Source organism: Oryctolagus cuniculus, assembly GCF_964237555.1.
Source record: "Oryctolagus cuniculus chromosome 16 unlocalized genomic scaffold, mOryCun1.1 SUPER_16_unloc_1, whole genome shotgun sequence".
Classification (NCBI taxonomy): domain Eukaryota; kingdom Metazoa; phylum Chordata; class Mammalia; order Lagomorpha; family Leporidae; genus Oryctolagus; species Oryctolagus cuniculus.
Window position 1 is genome coordinate 2,546,866 of NW_027208201.1, and position 6,937 is coordinate 2,553,802.

Here is a 6,937-nt window from a genome sequence, read left to right on the forward strand (position 1 = left end):
TGAGTAGAAGCAAGATTCCTCCAAGATGTATGCCATGCAAATTGGAGATCATAATCTAATCTTAGCAAATCCAAGAGAAAATACCTGCATTGATGATACTTGGAAAAACAAGCCATATTGACTATCAATAGATTTAGACACTATACTGTCTCATGCTGGATTCACCAAAACTCAAATATACAGTAATTCCTGATAAACTCTTCTTAGAGATAATGAAGGCAGCATAAAATAGTTTGAAATGGCAAAGCTCACAAATGCCTAGTGTGTTAAAAAGCCTTCTAGACATTTTCTTACTGGACAGGAATTGGAGAAATAAATGAGAGGATGAGGAATTGACAGAAGTGTAGAAGAATGAGGAGAAGAACAGAGATACATGAAACACAAAACTGAATATTATTTGATTCATTTAGCAAGAATTTTCAAATTTCCTCATTCTGCAGAGAAAGTATTAATGACATATTTGGATAACAAATATTTATAGAAACTATATATAAAACAATATAAAGCAACTGTTACATGGTTATAGAATGCCTATATATAAATACATAGAGAGAATATGTATATAATATACATACACACATATATACATATATACATACATATTATGTTGCAGCATGAACCAAGACCTGAAAAACTGTCACTTTCTCTGGAGCACACAATAACCCTTAACAAACTGTGCATGATCTAGTCCATTCATCAAGACTCAACACACCAGACATCAGAAATAAATAAAAAGGACTCCTCATTTACATTTTTGTGAAATGTCACAACCCAGAAAGTAGAAACGCATCGTGTTCTTTGCATGGAAATATGACACTGCATAGATCAATTATGTTCAATTCTGTAGGGAAAATTGAGTGAAGAAGGCCTGTTTGGAATACACTGATACCACTGTTAATGATTTACTTTAAGATATGCTTAGTGTTCTAAAAATGGATGACTGTCTTAATTGTAAAGCATCAAAGGTCTCGCAGCACAAGGTTTCAAGTCCACCCAGTGATTGTTTAGGCTTCTCTAAAGAGCTCCCCCTTTTCACTGTTTCCCTCCTTGTAACTCTGCATCTGATTTCATTATGCTGGCTTGTGATGCTGGTTGATGGGTAAGTTTGATGAGGAAGATATTTTTCTGGGTAAATGGCAGGCTTTCACTCTACCATTCTCAGTGCTGTGACATCATCCCTCTTTCTGATCACAGAGCCTTCAGTTGAATTGTTCTTTCTTCCAATTACAACCTGCAGCCTTATCATATGACTCCTATTTCAAGAAGCATTTACTGATGTGATCAGAAGAAGAATCATTGTAGTTTGTGAATTGAGGAAACATTTATGGAGGCATGCTAAAGATGATGTGACTTTCCTTGTCATGCATTCCTGGACAACTGGAATGTTCTTCCAAGGTGTTCATGAACTTTAGAGAGGGCAAATATAAAAACTTAGGAGATGATTTAAATGCCAGAAATGATTTAAATTGATGAGATGTGCATCCATAAATGAGATCATGTTCTTTGGCTGAATGGACAGCCATGTGGTGTAAAAGCAGATCTTGTTTTTCAGAATTATTTAGGCTAGGTCAGGATCAAGGTCATATCAGCTTTTGTTCTTTTCAGGACTCTGTCCTGCAAATACAGCAGTTTTCACACTCTGTCCTCTGCTAATATACAGAGAAAGATTAGATCATATGAATTTTTGGCCATGACCAATCCATTTGTAGCAGTTATTGCAGTAGAATTGAAGATAATCTGGACTGGAGGCTTTTTCCTTAAGGTCCTTGTGCCTTTCATGCAGGTTTCAGTCCAAAAAAATAAAAAAACACATTATGTTCTGCATTGGTTTTGCTCTTGAGGAGATCACAAAAAACCCCCACCTTTAACCCAACGTGACCTTAGGATTCAACCTCTATAATGTCATGCAGAGTGATGTGGTGATGGAGATTCTCTTCATCTGGCTTGCTGGACTGGAAAAGCATGTTCCCAATAACACGTGTTGGAAATAGAGCAAGTCTATAGCTGTAATATCAGGAACAAGCATTACTATCCACATGGGAACACTCTGGGAACTCTACAAAGTTCCACAGGTGAGTGTGCAAGGGAAAGGGAGAAAAGCACATCACCTTTAGCTGCCTTACTTAGACACAAAAATTTACATTACAGTGACCTTATACATTTGCCACAGTGTGTGATCTAAAGAGAAGGTGTGCAGAGATTTGGTGGAGTAGCCATATTTGTCCTGAAGTAGTGTGGGGGAGTGAAAATGAGAAATGGTTTTTTCAACGTGTGATTCTAATGACTCATGTACTAGGAAATTTATATATAGTGGGAGATGAGAAAAATGAAATATTCTAAAATCTTTTCATACATCCATCATTTGCTTAATTTCTCCAGGAATAATTTTGTTCAATATAGCAATAACCTTACAGAGATTTCTCATATTTTTCCTTAGCTGACTCTTGGGTGTTTTGAACCTCTTCTGAGTGACAGTGGTCAGTTTCCTTCTCTCTATCAGATGGCCCCCAAAGACACTTCTCTGGCCCTTGGCGTGGTCTCCTTGATGCTTCATTTCAGGTGGATCTGGGTGGCTTCAGCCATAACAGACTGCCCAAAAGGTATTCTGTTTAATTGTGATTTGAAAGTTGAGATGCAAAAGAATGGCATCTTTGTGGACTTTGTGGAATTGATTCCAGTCACTGAGGAATCACGTATTTCACTCGAGAATAGGTTTCATATCCAGATCCTAAAATCATCAGCAAATGTGGTGATTCTTTTCTGTGACACTGATCCCTCATAGTAATCAGTTTTAAAACATGGAAACCTTTAATGACACGGAAAGTCTGGGTCACCACCTCAGAATGGGATTTCACCATCAGTGAGAAATTTCCTGTTCCATTCATTCCGTGGGTCTCTGATTTTTTTCACAGCACTGTAGTGAGATCTCTGGTTTCAAAAACTTTCTTTGGACAGCTAACCCTTCAAAATACCCAGAAGACATTTACCTCTCTAGATTCTCGTCACTGGTTTTGCATGCCTAGTTTCTGGGGCATCCTGCAAAACCTTGCTGTATTGTCCACTGAATACCTCCTTGGTATCATTGCTTTCACATGATTTTAACATGACCATGAGTGATGGGATTTATCACATATACAATGCTGTTTGCTGTAGCCCACAGTGTACATAAGATACTTCTACAAGAGTTAGAAATGCAGTCAATGAACAATGAGGCAAAAGTGACATTTTCTCCCTGGCAGATAACTTGGTTTCCATTGCATGGCATGTAGTCCTGACTGATCCCCTTAAGAGCTTCTTCAGGTGGTCATTCCAAGTAGCTTGGGATGCTTTCTCGAAACACCAGAAATCATGCTGTTGTTTCAGTGTCTAGAATATAAATGTGCCCCCTTACTTGTATTTCAGCAGCAACAAGGTTCCATTGACTACTGGGAAAGCATCTGTGGATAAGGATCAGTGCTGTTGGTGACCCAACCTGACAGCCGCTCCGTCTTACATTGCAGCAGTGTCAATCAATTGGTGAGCTCCCCTTTGCACAGGGTGGGCCCCATATTCCATCTCTCTCCAGGGCAGGTGGACAAAGGTAAGTCTGCACCAGCAGAGCCTTTAAAAAAGACAGTGAGAGCAGCAAGGTTTGGCAAGTAGGGCAACGGCCCTGTTTGCCTCAGCTCAACTTCCACACTGGCTCTCAAAGCTGCCAAAGCTCCAGGTATCCACTGGGGTAATCCCTGTCCCCCATGCTCCTACCAGATGGCTTTCCCCACTCTCTCCATCCCTGTAAGCTCCCCAGTTCTTGGGGAAATGGATGCCACTGCTAACTGGCAGGAGTGGCCGCTGGAGTGCTGCCTCCTGATTTCATGGCTTTTAATAGGAACCTCTCAGGAAATGAAGTGTTTTCTCAGAGGAAGGAGTCTCAAGGCATGCTTCAGTGTCAGGGTGAGTAGGTGGGGATGTGGCCTTTTTTCCCAGAGGGACCTCTTGGGGCTCCTCAAAGCACCTTCCAAGTGGCCACACTGCTGTTTAGCAGAGTCCCTGGGGCCCCAGCCTGGAGGGTGGGGTGACTGCCATTGAATTCCTGGATCTGCCTCCTGGGCCTCGAGTCTCAGTGCAGCTGAGAGCACTCACAGTAGGAGTGTTTATCCCTCTCAGAAGGCACTTGCATTAGTCCATTTTCTGTTGCTATAACAAAATGCCTGGGTACTTTAGACAGAAAAGGAAAGAGGGTGATTTATCTCATGGTTTTGGAGGCTGAAAGTGCAAGAGTGGGAGGCCCCGTGGGTTCTGCCTCTGGTGACAGCCCCTTGGCTGCACCACATCCTAGTGGATGACATCATGGTGGGAGTGTGTGAGAAGGATCATAAGACCATACAAGAACCCAGAGACTGGGCTGGGGAAGGGGCATTCTTGGTCTCTGTAGGAACTCATTCTTGCAGGAGCCAACGCAGTCCATGAGAGGAGTGTTAGTTTCTTCTGTGGGTGATGCCACCATTGACATGACTACAGCCTCTTTAGGGCCCCAGCACCACCCTGGGGACCCAAGTCCCAACACACAGGCTCTTGTGGGGGATAAACAATGTCCAAACCAAGGGGCATGGATTATGGCAAACAAAATCTATGTGCAGATTTAAAAAACATTTTGCATCAAAATAAACAATTTTAAATTCCATTTTCTCCAGAACCTATTGAGGTACCTTCATGTAGTAGGTACAATAAAATATAGTCAACGTGAAACTGTAATAAGACAAAAGAAGTGTGGGAACCTGCATTTTAATGATCTACCTTGATCTCAGTGACTGCAACTGGTTCAGGACATAGGAGTTTAAGGCTGCTTCCATTTGGTCTCTTTCTGTAAAGGGGGTCAACATTGGTCACTCCAAAATATGCCATTTTGGCGTATGGCTTACTTTGAGTTAAAGATGCTTTTAAAAATAGCAGGTGCTGGCACTTTTCTTCCTGAAGCAGGAAATGGAACCCCTTGGCAGGGGTCCTCCTGGTGCCTTGCTGACATCAGAAATGGGAAATGAAGGCCAAAGGAACTCGGTACACTTTTTTTTTTTTCAAATTCATTTATTTACTTGAAAGAGTTAGAGTAGGAGAGGCAGAGAAAGAAAGAGAGAAGGGGGGGGGAGAGAGAAAGGTCTTCCATCCGCATGCCTGTGTGCTTAAAATTCATGCCTTTTGTTGTATATACATTATACTTCAGTTAAAAGAGTTTCAAGTGAAAGAAATAAAGCTATGCCAGGCAAATGGTAAGTACTCAATGAATTTCAATCTGCCATCAGCACTGGCATTATCATCATCACCATCATTGTTATTATTGTCACCATTACCATTGCCATCAGGATCATTGTCAGTAGCAGCTTCACCTTCATCATCATTGTCTTCACCATCATCATTATCATTATCATCATGTCATCACTGTCACTGACATTACCATCATCATTCTTTAAAGACTGATTTCTTTGAAAGAGTGATGGGGATGGGGAGAGAGATAGACAAAGAGAGCTTCCATCTGCTGGTTCACTCATCAAATGCCACAACAGCAAGCTGAAGCCAGGAGTCCAGATGTTCTCCCACATGGGGCCATCACCTGCTGCCTCCTAGAGTGCATTAGCAGGAAGCTGGATAGGAAATGGAGGAGCCAGGGTTTGAACCAGGCACTCTGACATGGAATATGGCCATTCTAAGCAGTATCTTATCTGCTGAGCCAAATGTTCACCCCTAACGTATCACCTAATTTTATTTTCGATGAACTTTTTGAAGTACCCTCATATAACACTTGGTCTTGGCAGATGGGAGTGAAAGATTATCCCAGTGGCCTTGCAGATCAATCCTGTGGCTTGTCTATGGAAAAGGCAAACACCAGGGCACTACAATAGTCCCCAAGGCCAGAGACAGCCTATCCCCATTCCCACCCCACCCTCCACCCCCACCCACTCCCACCTCCAACCCCACCAAGAGCTGGAGAGAAGCTGTTTTCCTCATTCTTATCACAACAATGAAAAGAATTCTGGTGACAACTTGATCAAGCTTGGGGGAGGGTTCTTCAGCAGTTGAGAGTTAAGATGAAACCACAGCCCTTATTGGTTCCAGGCTTATGAGAGCCCAAGACCCAGCTCTGTTGTGCCCAGGTTTCCAGTTCTCAGAAATGGCAAGATAATTAAGTGTGTGCATTGTTTTAAGCCATCAATTGTGTGCCTCAACAATAGAAAACAGCATAGTGGCCTGATGCATGGTACTGTGGTGTGAGGAGTTATGTCTTGTATCTTTTCTGTTCATCAATAACATCGACATTGTCCCTGCTGTCTTAGTCAAAGGCACCTCCACCTGTATTCTTCCTCTCCCTGAAGAGTGACCCAGAGGTGCAGGATGCTCCTTGTGCCTACCTGAGCTCTTCCAGATGAAGACATAAAAAATTCCAGGAGAGACATGAGGCATCCGGAACCTGATGTTGCAGCGCCACCTCGTGGTTTCAGTAAGTTATGTTTTTCTAAGAAATTTTGTTTTTCCAAGTTCGGATCTTGGAGCTCAAAGTAATCTCTCATCATTTTTTTAGCCTTTGAAGTTACATTCAAATGTTCATTTCTTGCTTTTGGTCATGTTTTTCTTCCCTAATCATGATCCTAGAAGTTTTTCAGAACTAACTTTCATCTTTGTTGATCTATTTTTTTTATCTTTGGTTTTAAAAAAGGGGTTACTTACTTATTTGAAAGGCAAAGTGGCACAGAGACAGGGGAGATGGAGAAAGAGAGAGAAGATAGACACACAGATAGAGATATCTTCCATCCAAAGGTTCACTCCTCCAGATGGCTGCAACAGCCCCAGATGAGCTAAGCTGAAGCCAGGAGCCAGGAACTCCATCTCCCACATGGGTGGCAGGGGCTCAAGCACTTGGGCCATCCTCTGTCACCTTCTCAGGTGCATTAGCAGGGAGCTGTAC